At 42.5% G+C, this 21,983-nt stretch overlaps 2 long non-coding RNA genes across 2 annotated transcripts in view; one reads left to right on the forward strand and one right to left on the reverse strand.

The window, feature by feature from the left end:
* Positions 1-4,834, forward strand: part of LOC132657933 (uncharacterized) — a 31,601-nt gene extending 26,767 nt beyond the window's left edge. The window contains exon 2 of the long non-coding RNA XR_009596738.1: positions 1,579-4,834. This is a non-coding gene — a long non-coding RNA (uncharacterized LOC132657933). The remainder of the gene's footprint in view (positions 1-1,578) is intronic.
* A 1,652-nt stretch (positions 4,835-6,486) lies between these two features.
* Positions 6,487-21,399, reverse strand: LOC132657934 (uncharacterized). Its single transcript, XR_009596739.1, has 7 exons — positions 20,614-21,399; positions 16,592-16,716; positions 15,859-16,051; positions 15,319-15,427; positions 15,039-15,120; positions 13,614-14,714; positions 6,487-7,688 (listed from the first exon to the last, which is right to left on the reverse strand). It is a non-coding gene; the product is annotated as an uncharacterized LOC132657934 (long non-coding RNA).
* Positions 21,400-21,983: the final 584 nt, after the last annotated feature.

Raw genomic sequence — 21,983 nt, forward strand, 5'->3', positions numbered from 1 at the left:
TCTTTTCCAACTTCTAGAGACCACCTGCTCTCTTTGGCTCACGTGCCTCCAACAGTAACTTTGATTCAAATCCTTCTCACTCTTTCATTTGGTTCTCTCTCATGATTTCCTCTTCCACTCTTAAGTACCCTTGTGATTACATTGGGAACGCCCAGATAGTCTCCCTATTTTAAGGTCAGGTGATTTGTAACCTTAATTCTGTCTACAAACTTAATTTCTCTTTGCCATATAACCTAACATATTCACAGGTCCTTGAGAGTAAGACATGGACATCTTTGGGGAGCCATATTTTTCCTGCCACATAGGGTATGCATATGTTCAGTTTCATTTTACTACGTAATAAGTTTTTTAAAGAAGCTATTAACTTACACCCCCACAGCAGTGGAGGACAGTTCTAGTTGTTTGATATATTTGCAAACACATTATTTTTTATTTTATTCATTTTGGTGAATATTCATTGTACTGGTATCACACTTAAGTTTTAATTTGTATTTCCCCAATGGCTTAAGATGTTGAGCATCTTTTTCAGTGGTAACCGGCCTTTGGAAAGCTTCTTTTCTGAAGTTCGTATTTGAGTCTTTTGCTCATATTTTTATTGGGATTACATCTTTATTGCTAATCTGTCTATGAATAAAGTTCTAGCAATAGATTTCCTTAGGTATTATGGATGTTTAGGTATTATGGATGTTTTGGTATTATGGATGTGCTATGTACTCAGATGCTCAGTCGTATCCGACTCTTTGTGATCCCATAGATTGCAGACTGCCAGGCTCCTCTGTCCATGTGATTCTCCCAGCAAGAATACTGGCAATCCTTTGTCAGCTATATATACTATAAATAACTTTTCTCATTCTATGGCTTGTCTATTCTATTCTATTTCTCATTCTATGGCTTGTCTTATCACTTTCATAGTGGTATCTTTTGACAAACAGAACTTCCTAATTCTAACATAGTCCAACTGTTTTCTATTGTTATTATTTCATGGTTATTCCATATAAAAAATTTGGCTTGAAAATATTCTTCAGTGTTCTTATTTATAAACTTTATTTTCATACTTAATTTTTCTATAATGTAAGGTATAAATAAAATTTCAATTTTTTCATATGGATATCCAATTGACAAAATATTAATTTATTAAAAAGATTTCACTTCCTATTACAATTCAGTTTCACCTTTGTCAAAAAATGAGTAAATATATGTGAGGTCTGTGTGTCTTTTACTGATTTTTCAATTTGAAATGCAATTCTCATTTTAAAAAGATTTGCTCATATATTTTTCAAAAAGTTAAAAAAAAATTTCCCAGTGGTACCCTTTATTTCTTATCTCTTCTTGCTATTCTTTGGAACTCTGCATTCAGATGCTTATATCTTTCCTTTTCTCCTTTGCTTTTCGCTTCTCTTCTTCTCACAGCTATTTGTCAGGACTCCTCAGACAGCCATTTTGCTTTTTTGCATTTCTTTTCCATGGGGATAGTCTTGATTCCTGTCTCCTGTACAATGACAAAAACCTCTGTCCATAGTTCATCAGGCACTCTATCTATCAGATCTAATCCCTTAAACCTATTTCTATTGGTTTTAGAAAAGGCAGAGGAACCAGAGATCAAACTGCCAACATCTGCTGGATCATCGAGAAAGCAAGAGAATTACAGAAAAACACCTATTTCTGCTTTATTGACTATGCCAAAGCCTTTGACTGTGTGGATCACAATAAACTGTGAAAAATTCTGAAAAAGACGGGAATACCAGACCACCTGACCTGCCTCTTGAGAAACCTATATGCAGGTCAGGAAGCAACAGTTAGAACTGGACATGGAACAACAGACTGGTTCCAAATAGGAAAAGGAGTACGTCAAAGCTGTATATTGTCACCCTGCTTATTTAACTTATATGCATAGTACATCATGAGAAACGCTGGGCTGGAAGAAGCACAAGCTGGAATCAAGATTGCCAGAAGAAATCTCAATAACCTCAGATATGAGATGACACCACCCTTATGGCAGAAAGTGAAGAGGAACTAAAGAGCCTCTTGATGAAAGTGAAAGAGGAGAGTGAAAAAGATGGCTTAAAGCTCAACATTCAGAAAACGAAGATCATGTCATCCAGTCCCATCACTTCATGGCAAATAGATGGGGAAACAGTGGAAACAGTGTCAGACTTTATTTTTTTGGGCTCCAAAATCAATGCAGATGGTGACTGCATCCATGAAATTAAAAGACGCTTACTCCTTGGAAGAAAAGTTATGACCAACCTAGATAGCATATTAAAAAGCAGAGACATTATTTTGCCAACAAAGGTCTGTCTAGTCAAGGCTATGGTTTTTCCAGTGGTCACGTATGGATGTGAGAGTTGGACTGTGAAGAAAGCTGAGTGCCAAAGAACTGGCGCTTTTGAACTGTGGCGTTGGGAGAAGAGTCTTGAGAGTCCCTTGGACTGCAAGGAGATCCAACCAGTCCGTTCTGAAGGAGATCAGCCCTGGGATTTCTTTTGGAGGGAATGATGCTGAAGCTGAAACTCCAGTACTTTGGCCACCTCATGTGAAGAGTTGACTCATTGGAAAAGACTCTGGTGCTGGGAGGGATTGGAGGCAGGAGGAGAAGGGGACGACAGAGGATGAGATGGCTGGATGGCATCACTGACTCGATGGACGTGAGTCTGAGTGAACTCCAGGAGTTGGTCATGGACAGGGAGGCCTGGCGTGCTGTGATTCATGGGGTCGCAGGGTCAGACACGACTGAGCGACTGAACTGAACTGAACTGACCCTTTATTTCTATAAGTGATACTTCAAATATTTAAAATGCACTTTTAATATTATCTCTAACATATAGTTCCATTATTTCTGACTTTAGGACCATTAATTCTTGAGTTATTTCTGCTGTTTCCCTCACAGTGGGCTGCCTCCCTGTGTAGTTTTAATTTTTGTATGAGAACTTCTTTTCAATGAGCTGTCTATGTCTGTATTTGTATATAAGAGACACACAACATGAGTTTTGGCTTAACACATAAAAGCTTATTTTTCTTCTCACGCAAACTTTGCAGCTGCCTTCCAAGCAGTGTGATCCAGCAATCCAGCTGTTTCCATCTAGTGGCGAAACTATCTCAAGATGCAGCTGCCACTGTCACCAAGAAACAAAGATGAAGAGCAAGAGACCTTATGCCTTCTCGTCCATCTTTCAGTTCAGAGGTGACCTGTGTCACTTCCACTTAGTGGAACTGCCTAGAAATAATCCGTTGGTCCTAACTAACTGCAAGTGGCCTGCAAATTATAAGGGAGCACACAAATAGCTGGTGAGCAATAAAAGCCTCTGCTTTTAGATAACCAAGGGTAACAACTCTAAAGGCCCATTCAGTCATTTCATCCAGTTCAAACCCCGTCAGATGCAGACATGGTTCCTCTTTGTCTTGAGGTCTGTGAACCAAAGAGATAATATCCTCTCCTTTTCTAACAATGGTAGAACAGCAGCAGGATAAGTGAATGCCTTCATTCAGGAAGGGGTGGGGAGGGGTTCAGCAGCCAATGGTCTGAAATGGCACCGTGTAAGTGTTGTGAGGGTCCACTTCAGTGAGAACGGGAACTTATTGTTTTGTATCCTTAGGAATGTTCTGTAGTATCCAGTTCTTGGAAGCCTCAGATTCTAGTTAATGGTGTCTGCTGACTCTCTGTCAGGACAGACTACTTTCTACTGTGCTTTGTAATTTTTGTCTGTGAACTGATCAGCAGTAGGGATTTATGAGTGTGGTAGTCAGTCATGTGCACCCCAAGTTATGAAAGTGTTTCTGCCAAGTGCCTCAGGGGATTACTCAGTCCAGGACTGCTTTTTTTAAAACTTTAATTTCTCAGTTGGAGTTTTATCATGAAATTAGTATAAACTTAGACTCATGCTCACCCAAGCACAGGTCTGGGGATTTTTCATGAAAAATTTCTGACTGCTCTGAACTACAAAGCATTCAGTTGAAGCCTTTCTTGTCCCCTTCCCAAGATTATTTCCCAACTCTCTTCCTCAGAGGTAACTGGTATTCTGAAAATGGTTTGTATCCTTCTCATTCATGTGTTTACACTTTTGTTCTTGTTGTTTAATCACTAAGTTATGCCCAACTCTTTTGCAACCCTGTGGATTGTAGTCCACCAGGCTCCTCTGTTCCTCAGATTTCCCAGTCAAGAATACTGCAGTGGGTTGCCATTTTTCTCTTCAGCAAATCTTCCTGACCCAGGGATAGAACCTGTGTCTCCTGCATTGGCAGGCAGATACTTTACCACTGAGACATCAGGGGAGCCATTTACACTTTTACTGTGTGTCTAAAAATAGTCAATAGTATTGATCTATAGTTTAAAATTTATAATAATGGCATCATATTGTAGTTATTCACTGCAACTTCTTTTTCTCTCAGTAAACATATTTTCAAGATTTAAATATGCTGATAAGGGCTTCACTGGTGGCTCAGTGGGGGAGACCTCCACCAATGCAGAAGACAGGTTTGATCTCTGGTCCAGGAGGAACCCACATGCTGCAAAGCAACTAAGCCCATGCACCACAACTACTGAGCCTGTGATCTAGAGTCTGGGAGGCACCGCTACTGAAGCCCGTGTGCCCTCGAGTCTGTGCTCCGCAACAAGAGGAGCCACTGCAATGAGAAGCCTGTATGCAACTAGACTAGACCCCTGTTGCCACACCAGAGAAAAGCCCACCCAGCAATGAAGACCTGAGACTGCCAAAAATAAATAGACAAATAAAATTAAAAATTAAATTGAAAGATTTTAAAGCTGCTGATAAAGATCAGATTTTTTGTTTTAATTGCTATATAGTAATCTACTTTAAATAAAATTTCAAAAATTCAACACTTTTCCATTTTTCTATTAATGAAAAAAATTAAGGTTGTTTCCAATTCAATTATTGTTGCATGAATATTCTTTGTTCATTTTCATGGATGTGTACTTGGGCTACATATTTGATATGGAATTACTGGGTCATAGGATCTGGCTATCTTTATTAAGTACTAATAAATTGCTCTCCTAAATGGTTATGCCGATTTAAAGTCATAAGCATTTTGATAGAAAATGTGATGTTGGCTTTTCAATATTTAAGTCAAAACTTGATTTTGTTAGATCTTTTACTTTTTCCATATGACAGATAGAAAATGTTATCTCATTGCAGTTTTAATTTGCTGTTAGAAGATTATCATGCGGTTGACCTTTATTTCATAATTACCAGCTTTTCAGGTTTCTTCTGTGAAGTATTCCATTTTCTACTATGATTTAATCTGTCCTCTGTTGATTTATAAGGAAGTTTTATATTTTCTGGATGTAATCCTTTGTCAGCTCTGTGAATTTTAAGCTCTGTTTTCTTCCAGTCCGTGGCTTGGAAATCTTCCTTAGAGTCCTAAGAAAACTTTACTCGGTTGAGATGTCTGGAGTCTGTATGTTCAAATGTCTTATTCATGCTTTTTCACCTTACTGCAGTGTGTCATGGACACCATATGAGTAGGTGATATTTCCATGTTCCTTGGGCAGTAGACACTGCTCTTGAGCTGAATTCATTTTTCTCATCACCTTGTGTCTGTGGGACTCTTGGCTACCAGTAGGACCCAGGTCACCCTAGACTGGTCACTGTAAACTCCTGGAGCCATTTCACCTGATGCCACCAGAGTGAGAGCTTAAAAGACTAGTGACCTAAAGAAATAATAATCTGGGCAATGATTTGCTAGCAGTCAGGAAAAGACTTCCTATAAGCCTTCAATAGATAAGAAGTGATGCTGACAGTCAGGATCACTGAAGAGGAAGCTTTTAATCTGACCTGAAAATCGTATAAGCTATCAGAACCATGGCACAAGGTTTCTGCTACAGCTTGTAATGTTTAACTTAGAGAGAGTGTCACAGAAGCAGAGGAACAATTTGTGTTACAGCTACCCCGCATGAGAGCTATCTCTTGTGTGTGTAAGCTCAGTCACTCAATCATGTCCAACTCTTTGTGACCCCATGGACTCTAGCCCACTAGGCTCCTCTTGTCCGTGGAATTTTCCAGGCAAGAATACTGGAGCAGGTTGCCATCTCCTACTTTGGAAGATCTTCCCGACCAGCTATCTCTTGTTTGTTATTTAAAGAACACTGGAGGGACTTCCCTGGTGGCCCAGTGGTTAAGAATCGCCTGCCAGTGCAGGGGACATGGGTTTGATCCCTGGTCTGGGAAGATCTCACATGCTGAGGAACAACTAAGCCCCTGCACCACAACTACTGAGCCTGAGCTCTAGAGCCAGTGAGCTGCGACTGCTGAGCCCACAGGCCTAGAATCCGAGCTGCGCAACCAGGAAGCCGCTGCAGTGAGAGGACTGCACACCACAAAGAGCAGCCTGCATGCTGCATCCTGCGTCAGACATAGACTGGCATTTTGAAAGAGACACATGTACCCCAATGCATCGCAGCACGCCAGACATGGAAACAACCTAGATTCATTTGAATCAGTTCTGATGAAATGCCGAATACAGAATAATACAGTATACTAACACAGATTTTTTGCATAGAAGTGAAGGAAAAAAAGAATGCTGGAGAGGCTTAGCTGTGTAACCCCAGGCAAGTGTTACCTTCTCTCGAAGGCTCATTGTCTCTATAGACAAAATTAGAAAAAGGGATTTGGTATCTAACATTTTATCATTTTCTTCTGACTAGCTTGGTCCCATGCAATTTCTATCACCAGGAATACTCCTCTGGTTTAGCTGTGAATCTCAAACTTTGGCCACTCAGTTCTATAACGGAAAGGTTTCCACAATGTCTGCATCACAGCTCCAAATAGCCACCTAAAATGCAAATTCTCATTCCTTATCATAATTTCCCATGTGATTTTTTTCAGTATACTTCACATTATATGTGAATTTATTTTAATAAACAAAATGATGCATTTGAAATTTAATTTTCAAGTAAGTTGAAGCTCTAGGAAGAGATGTTTATGTTGTGACATTGAATAGCCCCTAGTTCATTTGTAAAAACACCCATGCAGCTGTACTTCCTGCAGCAAAGGTTCCTTCTAGCCATATGTCCTACTACTCTTCAAACACTAACAGAAGACTTCAGTCACATGGTCTCTTTGTTGTGCTTTGAACCTGCCATTCTATTTCTTGCCTAAAGATCTTTACTTATGTCAAGTCACTTTGCAATTTAGCATACTTTATCCTCCTTCTGCTAATTTTTCTGAGAACTAGAAGGCTCTGACTCTTGGATAAGGTTCCTCAAGCCCATGGAGCTTGACCTCAGAGCTCACCGTCTTTTACTGTTGGTTCCTCAATTGAACACATTTACCCTAACTGGACTGCACTTTCCTCAAGGTCAGTCTATGTCTCAGAACTCTCCATCTCTCTTAGACCTCATTAGAACTACATTTTCTAGTAGAAAGCATCTAAGATTTTACATTCTGTGAATGTTTGTAGACAAAGATGAAATCATCCTCATAAAGATAAGAAAAAGGAGGCAGAGGGGAGGAGGAATAGGTCTCAGTCCATTCTCCTGCTGGAACAAAGTACCACAGACTGGGTAACATACAAACACACACACAAACAGAAGGCTTTTTTTCTCACAGTTCTGGAGGCTAAGATGTCCATGTTCAAGGCATCAGCATGGTTATGCTCTGGTCAAGGCCCTCTTCCTGGTTGATAGCTGTCCCTTTCTCGCCATGTCCTCACAGGATGAACAGGGCAAGGAAACTCTGTGAAAACCCCGTGATAGCAGCATTAATCCCAGCCATGATAAGGTCCTCCGAAAGGCCCCACCTACTAATACTACACATTGGGCACCAGGACTTCAGCAGAATCTTGAGGGGATGCCAACACTCCAAGAAGCTAACAGTGAGGGCTGACTATATGCAGGCACCAGGCAAACACAAACACTATACACTCAATCTTTACCGTACTGCTCTGAAGTACTAATAGGTGTCACTGATACCCACATTCTGTAGATAGGAAAACTGAGGCTTGTAGAGGTTAAATAACTCACCAAATTTCACATCGCTGCGAGAGAGCTAGAATGCTGGTCCCTAACTCCTTGATCAGTTCAGTTGCTCAGTCGTGACCTACTGTTTGCAACCCCATGGACTGCATCACACCAGGCTTCCCTGTCTGTCACCAATCCCCAGAGCTTGCTCAAACTCATGTCTATTGAGTTGGTGATGCCATCCAACCATCGCACCCTCTGTCATCTCTCCTGCCTTCAATCTTTCCCAGCATCAGGGTCTTTTCCAGTGAGTCAGTTCTTCACATCAGGTGGCCAAAGTATTGGAGTTTCAGCATCAGTCCTTCCAATGAATATTCAGGACTGATTTCCTTTAGGATGGACTGGTTTGATCTTCTTGCAGTCCAAGGGACTCTCAAGAGTCTTCTCCAACACCACAGTTTAAAAGCATCAATTCTTCTGTGCTCAGCTTTCTTTATAGTCCAACTCTCACATCCATACATGACTAATGCAAAAACCATAGCTTTGACTAGATGGATCTTTGTTGACAAAGTAATGTCTCTGCTTTTTAATATGCTGTCTAGGTTGATCATAGCTTTCCTTCCAAGGAGCAAGTGTCTTAATTTCATGGCTACAGTCACCATCTGCAGTGATTTTGGAGCCCCCAAAATTAAAGTCTCCCATTGTTTCCATTGTTTCCCCATCTATTTGCCATGAAGTGATGGGATCAGATGCCATGAACTTAGTTTTCTGAATGTTGAGTTTTAAGCCAACTTTTTCATTCTCCTCTTTCATTTTCATCAAGAGGCTCTTTAGTCCTTCACTTTCTGCCATAAGGGTGGTGTCATCTGTGTATCTGAAGTTGTTATTGTTTCTCTTAGAAATCTTGATTCCAGCTTGTGCTTTTAGGAAGCATCCCTATGAATTCCCTGATGGTGAACCTTAAGTTCTTGACTATTAAGGGGAGAAAGAATGGAAACAAAGGTCAGAAGAGTTTAACAAGGTTTGGGGTGATTGGTAAAAGTAGCGATACAAGATATCACCTGGGTTCAGGAGTGGGAGGCAGTGTGCTTTCTAGTAGAAGAAACTAGTACTTTCTAGCAGAAAGTAGGTGATTTCTGCTAGAATTGTCCTAATGAAGTCCAGGAGAGACAGAGAGGTCTGAGGCTCAGACTTGATCTTGAGAAGCATGTGGTCCAGTTAGGGACATGTGAAGAAAAAAATAAATCTAACAATATAGGATGGTGTTTCAGGCTCAAATGGGCATTGCTGAGTGGTAAGAAGGCCCTAGGCATTGGGAGGAGGGCAGAGGAAAGAGCACTGAGAACATAAATTCCCAGAGAACCTATTTCCTTTCTTCTAGTTGACCCCTCACAGAAACCAAACTCTCGCCCAGCCTGTCAGTCTCATACCACGCCTGGCCACAGCAATCATGCCTGCTCAGCATTCCCACAGATGGATATCGTTTTCCAGAATAGAGTGTGGAAAGCGATATTTTTCTTCCTTCATGATAACATCCCCACAATTAGTGGGGGGAAAGCCAGAAACTGATATTTTACAAGGTCACGCTTCATTTTCCCTGGCTTGGTGCAGCTTCATTTCTATGAAGCCAGTGTGAACTCTGGAGGCTGAGCATCTGGTGGAGTCTGTGCCCTCGGAGTCTGTGCCCTCAGATTCTGGTCAGTCTTTCACAGAATCTCCTTAAGTCGAAGAATGTAAAATTGTGCAGAGAAATGCTTTAACATGCAAACCAGTCAGTGAGGGTTTGTCAGATCAGCGAAGGCCAATTCTGAGTGTTCCCTGCTGGGTTTCCTTACACCCTGGGACACTCAGATGAACTATCTATTAAGAATATTTTCCCAAGTCATTTGTGTTAGATTATAGGCTATAAACTGCTTATTGTTGCCCTTCTGCCATAAATACAAGGCAATCATTTTTAATGCAAACAGCTGCTGGGCTGGCCTCTCCAAGATGCTCTGCCCAGGGACTCATGTTCGGCTGTTTTCTCTTCACCAAGTGCATTTCTGATTGTTTTTCTGCTCTGTGGCATACCACACATGTGGTAGTATTGGGGGTGGGCATGAATTTTCCTTGCAGAGCTCTGTTTGGGCACAGAGTTTCTAAAAATATCCGAAAGGAATTGAAGGTGCAGAGGGGCAATTTAAGTTGTACGAAATCTGATGACTCAAACCCTTATTACAGCCTCTAATTTCTTAAAATGATCTTGGAAGCACCAACCCATTTTTCCTAACCTCCAGCAATAAGATTTGGGGTTTTAGATTATACCTATTGATTCAAAGATTCTTTATGGAGGGTCTGCAATGTACCAGGGCATCATGCTAGATATTGCAGATACAAATGTGAACCAAAATTGACATGGTGCCTGATCCCCTGCCTCTTCCTCTTCCCCTAGCTTTACTGAGGTATAGTGAACAAATAAAGTAAGATATTTAAAGACTATAATGTGGCGATTTGCTATATTGGGTTGGCCAAAAGTTTTGTTTTTTTCGTAAGATGGCTCTAGTAGTGCTTAGTTGTCTTTAACTCCATTTGAAATAATTTTGTTAGATTGTACTGTGACAGCTGTCATACCACTATGCATCTAAAAACAAAAACATCAAAATTGGTGAATTTTTGTGTAACCATTTTAATATTGAAAATGGAAGAAAAAAAGCATTTTCAGCATATTATGCTTTATTATTTCAAGAAAGGTAAAAACATAACTGAAATGCAAAAAGAATTTGTGCAATGCCTGGAGAAGGTGCCGCGGCACACTGAACGTGTCCAGAGTGGTGCAAACTTTCATGCTGGATGATGCTCCATGGTCAGGGAGACCAGCTGACGTTGGTGGCGATCAAATCAAGACATTAACTGAGAAAGCTCAATGTTATACCACGTGGGGGATAGCTGACATACTCAAAATATCCAAATGAAGTGCTGAAAATCATTTGTACCAGCTTGGGTATGTTAATCACTTTGATGTTTGGGTTCCACATAAGTTAAGTGAAAGGAACCTTCTTGATGATATTTCTGCATGCGATTCTCTACTTAAATGTAATGAAAATGTTCTACTCTTAAAGCAAACTGTGATGGGCATTGAAAAGGGGATACTGTACAATAATGTGGAATGGAAGAGACAGTGAGGTAAATGAAATGAACAACCACCAACCACACCAAAGTCTCTTCATCCAAAGAGGGTGATGCTGTATAGATGGTGGGATTGGAAGGGAGTCCTCTATTATGAGCCTTCTGGAAAACCAAACGATTCATTCCAACAAGTACTGCTCCCAATTAGACCAACTGAAAGCAGCACTCTATGAAAAGCATCCAGAATTAGGCAACAGAAAATGCTTAATCTTCCATCAGGATGACAGGACTGCATGTTTCTTTGATGACCAGGCAAAAACTGTTACAGCTTCACTGGGAAGTTCTGATTCACCCGCCATCTTCACCAGACATTGCACAATCAGATGTCTATTTACTTCAGTCTTAGCAAAATTCTCTTAATGGAAAAAATTCCAGTTCCCTGGAAAGCACCTGGAACAGTTTTTGCTCAAAAAGATAAAAAGTTTTGGGAAGATGGAATTATGAAGTTGCCTGAAAAATGGCAGAAGGTAGTGGAACAAAATGGTGAATACATTATTCAATAAAGTTCTTGGTGAAAATGAAAAACAGGTCTTTTATTTTTACTTAAAAACTGAAGGAATTTTTGGGCCAACCCAATACATATACCTTGTGAAAGGGTTTCCCCCATCACGTTAATCAACACATCCATCACCTCACATATTTATCCCCCACACTTTTGAAGGGGATGAGAACATTCAGTTCTACTCCCTTAGCAAATTTCAACTATATCAAACGGTGTTATCGACTAGAGTCACCATGTGATGCATTAGCTCTTCAGACTTTATTCATCTTATAGCTAAAAGTTTGTACCCTTTTACCAACTCAGTTTCCTCCACCACCTTCTGAAAACCACTTTCAACTTTCTATGTCAATCCCATTCCTCTCACAGCCTAGTAGGGGAGAGAGACTATCAAATTACTGTATGAATTGTGATCCGAGGTATGAAGGAAACTTAAAGAACTAGAAAAATGCCAAATCTAGTGATTCATGGCAGTTCTTCTAAGAAAGCAGTGCTTGAGTTGATGGTAAAGTAGAGCCAACTCTGCCAGAGAAGCGAGGGAATGAGGATGAGATTTCCAGAAGACATTAGCTCAGCTCAGCTCAGTCGCTCAGTCGTGTCCAACTCTGCGACCCCATGGACTGCAGCACGACAGGCCTCCCTGTCCATCACCAACCCCCAGAGTTTACTCACATTCATGTCCATTGAGTCGGTGATGCCATCCAACCATCTCATCCTCTGTTGTCCCCTCTCCTCCTGCCTTCAATCTTTCCCAGCCTCAGGGTCTTTACAAATGAGTCAGCTCTTCGCATGAGGTGGCCAAAGTATTGGAGTTTCAGCTTCAGCATCAGTCCTTCCAGTGAATATTCAGGACTAATTTCCTTTAGGATGGACTGGTTGGATCTCCTTGCAGTCCAAGGGACTCTTAAGAGTCTTCTCCAACACCACAGTTCAAAAGCATCAATTCTTCAGCACTCAGCTTTCTTCACGGTCCAACTCTCACATCCATACATGACCACTGGAAAAACCATAGCCTTGACTAGATGGACCTTTGTTGGCAAAGTAATGTCTCTGCTTTTTAATATGCTGTCTAGGTTGGTCATAACTTTTCTTCCAAGGAGTAACTGTCTTTTTATTTCATGGCTGCAGTCACCATCTGCAGTGATTTTAGAGCCCTCCAAAATAAAGTCAGCCACTGTTTCCACTGTTTCCCATCTATTTCCCATGAAGTGATGGGACCGGATGCCATGATCTTAGTTGTCTGAGTGTTGAGCTTTAAGACAGGAAGATATAAAGGCACAGTAAAGGCAAGGAGGTAGGATGAACATTGAAAGAACTGAATTAAGGCCTGGAAATTACAGCTATAATCACTAAGTTGTTTCTGACTCTTTTCAGCCCCACAGACTGCAGCATGCCAGCCTTTCCTGTCCTTCACTGTCTCCCAGAGTTTGCAAACTTAGTGACTGAACAAAGTTATCATCAATACTTTGCTTAAGTATGGTTCACGGAAACCAGCAGTTTCCTCCTGAGGCCCTAATAGCTGTAGCTTCCAATGGCTTCCTACTGGTCTCAGGATGGAGCCCAAGCTCCTCTTCACAAGGCCCCCACAGTCTTGCTGGACTTGACCCCTGCCCCCTCTCAGCTGCACAGTGCTGTTTGTCTCCCTCTCTGTATCGGGTGCCCAGGCCTTAACTCAGTTCTTTTAATGCTCATCCTACCTCCTCACTTTAATGTGCCTTTATGTTCCTGGAAATCTCGTCCTCATTGCCTCCCTTCCCTAGCAGAGTTGACCCCAGTTTACCATCAGCTCAAATTGGGGCTTCCCTGATAGCTCAATTGCTAAAGAATCTGTCTGCAATGCAGAAGACCCTTGTTCGATTCCTGGGTCAGGAAGATCCCCTGGGAAATGATAGATCCCCTGGGAAATGGATGGGTTACCCACTCCAGTATTCTTGGGCTTCCCTTGTAGCTCAGCAGGTAAAGAATCTGCCTGCAATGAGGGAGACCTGGGTTCAATCCCTGGGTTGGAAAGATCCCCTGGAGAAGAGACTGGCTTACCCACTTCAGTATTCTGGCCAGGAGAATTCCTTTACAGTCCATGAGGTCGCAGAGTCAGACACAACTGAGCGGCTTTCACTTTCACTTTCATGTCCATTGAATCAATGATGCCATCCAATCATCTCAGCCTCTTCCTCCATTCTCCTCCTGCCCTCAAACTTTCCCAGCATCAGGGTCATTTCTAATGAATCATCTCTTTGCATCAGGTGTAAAGTACTGGAGCTTTAGCTCCAGCACCAGCCCTTCCAATAAATATTCAGGCTTGACTTCCTTTAAGATTGTTCGGTTTGATCTCCTTGCTGTCCAAGAGACTCTCAAGAGTCTTTTCTAGCACCACAATTAGAAACATCAATTCTTCGGCACTCAGCCTTCTTTATGGTCCAACTCTCACATCTGTACATGACTGCTGGAAAAACCATAGCTTTGACTTTATGGACCTTTGTTAGCAAAGAAAAGTCTCTGCATTTTAATATGCTGTCTAGGTTTGTCACAGTTTTTCTCCAAGGAGCAAGAGTCTTTTAATTTTGTGGCTGCAGTAATTTTGGAGACCAAGAAAATAAAATCCGTCACTGTTTCCACTTTTCCCCCATCTATTTGCCATGAAGTGATGGGACTTGATGCCTTGATATTAGTTTTCTGAATGTTGAGTTTTAAGCCAGATTTTTACTCTTCTTTTTCACTCTCATCAAGAGGCTCTTTGGTTCATCTTTCCTTTCTTCCATTAGAGTGGTATCATCTGCATATCTGAGGTTGTTTATATTTTTCCCAGCAATCTTAATTCCACCTTGTGACTCATCCAGCCTGGCATTTTGCATGGTGTAATTACAGACGAAATACTTTAATGGGTTTGGTGGAGTTAAAGGAACCAAGGAAGGGTGTTGAAGTACTCAAGCAAAGCAACATAGAGAAGCCACGATCACTTCCAGGTCCGAGGAGGTAGGGGAGGGAAGTCATCAGAGGCAGAGCCAGGAAGGAGAGTGACCATGCAGGACGACGTGGAAAGTCACAGGAAACAGCAGGAACTGCGGCACTCCAGGGGGAATGCACACTTCAAATGCTCCCAGCTCTTGCTCTCCAGTCCCCTGCTGGGTCCTTCACTGGCTGAACCCCAGTAGGATACAGAAAGTCAAAGAAATCCATTGAGATTAGCAACCCTCTGAAACTAGGTACAAAGAAAGGCAGAGAGAGGGGAAAGTGGAGAATAATAAGCCCTGAAGGCTTTTAGCCTGTGAGTACATAATTAGATTTGTGTTACAAAATAGATTATTCTGATTGCCCTGCAAAGGACCAGTGGGCACAGATTAAGAGCAAGAGGACCCGTAAAGAGGCGTTAGCAGTAATTAAGAGAATAACAACAACAGTGACCCAAGCCAGAGTGCTGACCACACAGATGGGTAGGAGTGGGCACATTTGGAGATTCCTAACCTGGAAGAGCTTGGCCATGACTAGAAGGAACTTCTGCAGCCCTCAGATCACACCCGTCCATTGTAGTGAGATAGCTGAGGCTCTAAAAATATTAGTAGAAGGAACATGAGCCAGAGGCAGAGCTTTTCCCCATCCCCTCCACCACACTGCTCTATCAACATACTCTGCTTGGATCAGACCCTGATCCTTCACTTTTAATCTCCAGGACAAATCCATCCTCTCTAGGGCCCCTAAGGGTCACTGTGGCAATATCCATTCTCAGAACCTTGACTTTACCTACCTGACTGCAGTTTCTCAACTCCATGTTCTTCTTGTTGGGGAGACCTGAACATTAGTGGTGCTGTAGAGCTGAGTTCACCTTGATGCTGGATCAGAGTAAACAAGGGGTGCTAGAGAAGCAAAGCACAGCTTTTTTTCACCTTTATTTCTAACAGCAAACAATTACTGAATGCTCACTCTATGTTGGGCAACATTTAAATCCCACAACCATACATGGAGATGTATATATTATCATTCTTTTACAAATGAGCCAACTGAGGCTCACACAGATTAAACAACTTGCCCAAGATCCACAGCTGGTAGCTGGAAAACACCCAGATTCAAAGCCAGGTCTCCCTGCCTCTGGGCATCTAGGGTCTTAACAATTTACCTCTCACCTACCTGGCACACCTCTCTACTAGGCTCTCTTGTTTATGGTGTTGGGGTTGATAGATTTCAAGGCATCGAAGAGCAGGAACTGGCAAACAGTCACACGGCAGCCCTCAACCCTGTGTGTCCATGCCATTCTTCACATCGAGAGGAGTCACCCAGTTTCCCTCACCTTGAATTTGGGCTGGGCTCAGCGCATTTGTTTTAACCAGCTGAAATCTGGAGTTTCTGTGGCCATATCACAAACAGTCTTTCAGTTTTCTCTTCAGATGCTCCCTCTTAGGAGCCTGCTGCCATGCTTTAAGAAGTCCAAGCCACATGGAGAGGCCACATGTAGACACTTCGGGTGCAGCCTCAGCTGAGCTCTAAGCAGAAAGCCAAAAATAAATGCAACCCAGGTGAGTATGCTTAGATATCAAGACCAGCTGAGTCTTCAGATGACTGTAGTCTGACACACCATCTTACTATTTCCACCCATGAGAAATCCAAGCAAAAACCACCACCCAGGTACGCTCAAGAACTATGAGATGAAATTCATGCACTATATTAATAAAGTGCATGAAGCCACTTAATTTAGGGGTGGTTTATTATGTATTCATGGATAGTTAGAACAAAGGGTAAGGTCTCTGACCTCATGAAAATAATATTTAGACAAATGGAACATAAGCATACCACACACATTCCCTCTCCCACGGAGCTGTTAATGAGGAGCACCCCCCACCTCTTTCCTGGAAGCTTTCCCTTCTCTGCCAAAATTTGGACCCTCTGGTTCTTGAGCCCAGCCTCCCTCTTAGTCTGCAGGGGTTTCCCTGCCTGGGGATGCCTCGGTGTGCAGTAAGACAATATGGGTGTGTGTCTTGGCTCACAGTCCTTGCCTTCCACTCCCTCCCAGCTTATGGCCATACAGGTTCTCCACCAAAATGAAGTGCGGAGGTGGAACAGATGCTAGGAGCCACAGGACTCAGACGAGAAGGCGGTAAACCATAGGTGAAGTGGAAGACAGCGGGGGCCTTGCAGGAAAGCCTTCATCCTAGAAAAGAAAAAAAAATCCGTAAATTATTTTTACCCAGGACTAGATTTAAGTCAGGTTCTAGCAAGTTTTCTCAGTTTCAGCGTTACTGACATTTTGAACTAGATAATTCTTTGTTGTGGGAGCTGTTATGTGCATTCTAGGATGTTTAACAGCATCTCTGACCTCCATGGGCTTCTCAGGTGGTGGTAGTGATAAAGAACACCAATGCAGGAGACATAGAAATGCAGGTTCGATTCCTGGATTGGGAAGAGCCCCTGGAGGAGGACATGGCAACCCACTCCAGTATTCTTGCCTGGAGAATTCCACAGACAGAGGAGCCTGGCGGGCTACAGTCCACAGGGTTGCAAAGAGTCGGACACAACTGAAACAACTTAGCAGGTGTGCACACTGGCCTCCACCAACCAGATGCTGGTCCTAGTCGACCCCTCCCCGGAGCTGTGACAACCAAAAATGTCTCTAGACATTGCCACATGTCTTGGGGGTAGGAGTGGTGGGAAATGGCAAAACTGTTCCTGATTGAAAACCACTGCTCCTCCCTTCCTTCTCTGATGAGTTTTTCCTCTTGGATCTGAGAAAACCCCATGACAGCCACAGCTGTCCTTCACCCTGCCAGGTGCCTGATCATTGCAGCACCCCCTCATCTGTCTCCCCCAGGCTCCCCACTTCCTGGTCTTCCCCCCTACCCCTTCCAGATGGCCCTCAAGCTCTACGGTGGGCATCTTATAGACATGCTGTGGTACTGCAGGCTGAGTCCATCCCATACTCCAGGCTAAGGATACAACCCTAAGCCACGAGGCAGCTGTCCAGTGCACCAGTTAATAGGGGATACTGAAATGTCACTGGAATAAAACTACAGAAGGGAGCTGGTTAACTCAGCTCTCCACACATGACTGCTGACAAAACTGCTGCTGCTAAGTCGCTTCAGTCGTGTCCGACTCTCTGCGACCCCACAGAGGGCAGCCCACCAGGCTCCCCCGTCCCTGGGATTCTCCAGGCAAGAACACTGGAGTGGGCTGCCATTTCCTTCTCCAGCTGACAAAACTGGTGAGACCTAAATTAGTCTGGTTGCAATTAAACACTGGGTACTGTTGCTAGTCTATCTCTGCTGATATTTTTGTGGCAAGTACATGCAATTTACGTGGACAAGGCCTCACCACTAACTTTGAGACTGGCCCCCCAAAAGTTCCCTTTAACAATCCAGGCTACTGAAATTCTGAAACCAAAAAATTCATGATACTGCATGTACTGTTTCCTGGAGATGATTTATTAGAATAACTTCATTTTTTGGTATTTTTTAATATAAATTTATTTATTTTAATTGGAGGCTAATTACTTTACAATATTGTTTTGGTTTTGTGATACATCGAAATGAATCTGCCATGGGTGCACACATGTTCCCCATCCTGAAGCCCCCTCCCACCTCTCTCCCCATACCATCCCTCTGGGCCATCCCAGTGTACCAGCCCCGAGCACCCTGTCTCATGTATCAAACCTGGACTGGTCATTCGCTTCACATATGACAGTATATATGTTTCAATGCCATTCTCCCAAATCATCCCACCCTTGCCCTCTCCCACAGAGTCCAAAATACTGTTCTATACATCTGTGTCTCTGTTGCTGTCTTGCATAGAGGGTTATCATTACCATCTTTCTAAATTCCATATATATGTGTTAGTATACTGTATTGGTGTTTTTCTTTCTGGCTTACTTCACTCTGTATAATAGGCTCCAGTTTCATCCACCTCATTAGAACTGATTCAAATGTATTCTTTTTAATGGCTGAATAATACTCCATAGTGTATATGTACCACAGCTTTCTTATCCATTCATCTGCTGATGGGCATCTAGGTTGCTTCCATGTCCTGGCTATTATAAACAGTGTGGCAATGAACATGGGGTACACGTGTCTCTTTCAATTCTGGTTTCCTCAGTGTGTATACCCAGCAGTGGGATTGCTGGGTCATATAGCAGTTCTATTTCCAGTTTTTTAAGGAATCTCCACACTGTTCTCCTTAGTGGCTGTATTGGCACAAAGACAGAAAAATAGATCAATGGAACAAAACAGAAAGCCCAGAGATAAATCCACACACATATGGACAGCTTATCTTTGACAAAGGAGGCAAGAATATACAAAAGAGAAAAGACAATCTCTTTAACAAGTGGTGCTGGGAAAACTGGTCAACCGCTTGTAAAGGAATGAAACTAGAATGCTTTCTAACACCATACACAAAAATAAACTCAAAATGGATTAAAGATCTAAACGTAAGACCAGAAACTATTAAACTCTTAGAGGAGAACATAGGCAAAACACTCTCTGACATAAATCACAGCAGGATCCTCTATGACCCACCTCCCAGAATATTGGCAATAAAAGCAAAAATAAACAAATGGGACCTAATTAAAATTAAAAGCTTCTGCATAACAAAGGAAAGTATAAGCAAGGTGAAAAGACAGCCTTCAGAATGGCAGAAAATAATAGCAAATGAAGCAACTGACAAAGAATTAATCTCAAAAATATACAAGCAACTCCTGCAGCTCAATTCCAGAAAAATAAACGACCCAGTCAAAAAGTGGGCCAAAGAACTAAACAGACATTTCTCCAAAAAGACATACAGATGGCTAACAAACACATGAAAAGATGCTCAACATCACTCATTATCAGAGAAATGCAAATCAAAATCACAATGAGGTCCCATTTCACGCCAGTCAGAATGGCTGCTATCCAAAAGTCTACAAGCAATAAATGCTGGAGAGGGTATGGAGAAAAGGGAACCTTCTTACACTGTTGGTGGGAATGCAAACTAGAATAACTTCATTTTATTTTATTTTTTAGATCACCTTATTTTAATTTTTTTTAATTTTATTTTTTTTTACTTTATACACTGTATTGGTTTTGCCATACATTGACATGAATCCACCACAGGTGTACATGAGTTCCCAACCCTGAACCCCCCTCCCACCACCCTTCCTATATCATCTCTCTGGGTCATCCCAGTGCACCAGCCCCAAGCATCCTGTATCCTGTATCGAACCTAGACTAGTGATTCGTTTCTTACATGATAGTATATATGTTTCAATGCCATTCTCCCAAATCATCCCACCCTCTCCCTCTCCCACAGAGTCCAAAAGCCTGTTCTTTACATCTGTGTCTCTTTTGCTGTCTCGCATACAGGGTTATCGTTACCATCTTTCTAAATTCCATATATATGTGTTAATATACTGTATTGGTGTTTTTCTTTCTGGCTTACTTCACTCTGTATAATAGGCTCCAGTTTCATCCACCTCATTAGAACTGATTCAAATGTATTCTTTTTAATGGCTGAGAATAACTTCATTTTAAAAGTTCAATATGCCTCTCAAGAAACTGTCTAGTTCAGAAAATCCCAAGCGATATGTACATGGAATATAAATCTTTATTTTCAACATAAAAAGCATTTATTTTTATTTTTTCATTCCTACTAAATGTTGAACAGACATGTAAAAACAGGTAGTGTTAAAAGGCTCCCAAATTACTCACCTGGCAAGTTCAAGTCTCTGTCTAACCAGTGTGTGGATGGAAGGTGAAGAAGCAGAAACCCTGAGAAATTATGCTGGAAAATTTTTGACAATAATGGTACTCCCATTTATTTCCATGTAAAATCAGATCTATATAAATCCTCAAAATTACTTTGATGTGAAAATAAAGTAAAAACAAAGCAAGAAACCCTCTGAAATATAAGTCAGGAAATGAGGAGGAACCAATCGTCTTCTATTTGACCCTGGGGTTTTGGGAACGACTAAGTGCTAGTCTTTTTAGCTCCATCAGGTAGGTCCATCTCCTCCTGCTCCAACTGACTCTTCCTGGATTCACTGGTCAGCTACCCTCTTCTGCACCTGAAGCAAGAAAGTACTCACCAGTTGTTGGGTTGGAGAAGACTCCTTGCTGCTGGTGGCCTGTGCGCAGTCACATGTGTTACTCCTGGTCCTGTAAGAAGTAGAGGCCAGGATGGGATTAGACCTGTAAAAGACTTGCTGGGGAAATGTCTGCAGGAGGAACAGAGGAGGAATCCTAGGAGGCAAGGGGAGCCATCAGAGCCCAGCATAGGTCTGATCCGGGGAAGGACAGAGGGAAGGGAGGGAGCTGGGTGGGCAGAGTCTCAGACTGCAGCACACTGCTGGGATAATTTCAGCCAGGCTGATGGGAGTGCAAGAGTCAACTTATCCAATATCTTGCAGGAATGGTCCTGCTTTAGTATTATGCTTGTGTTCAATCAGTGACTGAGATCAGCTCAAGGGAAGCAAAGCCTCAGTAGATGACATGGTGGATTTGGAACATAGTGTCTGGGTCTGTCTATCATTTATGGTCCCTGTGGCAAAGCACAAGTTCTGAATGGTGCATTTTCAAGGCCACTGCAGCCATGGAAGCTCAGTTAAGTAGAAGCTTAGAGAAGAAAAAGAGAGGAAAGAAGAGGGATATTAGCAAGGAAGAGAGACCAACGGCCAATTGAACCCAGTTCTACCCAGTGCCCAACTCATACCTCAAATGAGCACTGGGGCTATTTCCAGGCTTCTGAGCTTCCGAGTCCCAGGCCAGCACAATGCCCATCAGGTCAGCTAGAGCATGCTAGACTTGAAAGCAAGCACCATTCAGGTTCCAAACAACCACTTTTCAATTAGAGTTCAGAGATCCAGGCATGACAACACAGGGGACTGTCAACAAGAAAGCATTTTGTCTCCTATGATGATGTAGCATATTGGGCACCTACTGACCTGGGGAGTTCATCTTTCAGTGTCCTATCCTTTGGCCTTTTCATACCGTTCATGGGGTTCTCAAGGCACGAATTCGGAAGTGGCTGTGACTGCCTTCTCCAGTGGACCACGTTTTGTCAGAACTCTCCACCATGACCCGTCCTCTTCATTGGCCCTGCACGGCATGGCTCGTAGTTTCACTGAGTCACACAAGGCTGTGGTCATGTGATCAGACTGGTTAGTTTTCGGTGATTGTGGTTTCAGTCTGTCTGCCCTCTGATTCCCTGTCTCAGCGCCTACCATTTTACTGGGGTTTCTCTGACCTTGGATGTGGTGTATCACCTCACGGCTGCCACTACTAACCTCGGACATGGGGTATCTTCTCTTGGCCACTTGCCACTCCAGCGCTGACAGATGAACTCCCCAGGTCAGTAGGTGCCCAATACGCTACTGGGGATCAGTGAAGAAATAATTCCAGAAAGAATGAAGAGATGGAGCCAAAGCAAAAACAACACCCAGTTGTGGATGTGACTGGT

This window comes from Ovis aries, chromosome 16, assembly GCF_016772045.2.
Source record: "Ovis aries strain OAR_USU_Benz2616 breed Rambouillet chromosome 16, ARS-UI_Ramb_v3.0, whole genome shotgun sequence".
NCBI lineage: Eukaryota > Metazoa > Chordata > Mammalia > Artiodactyla > Bovidae > Ovis > Ovis aries.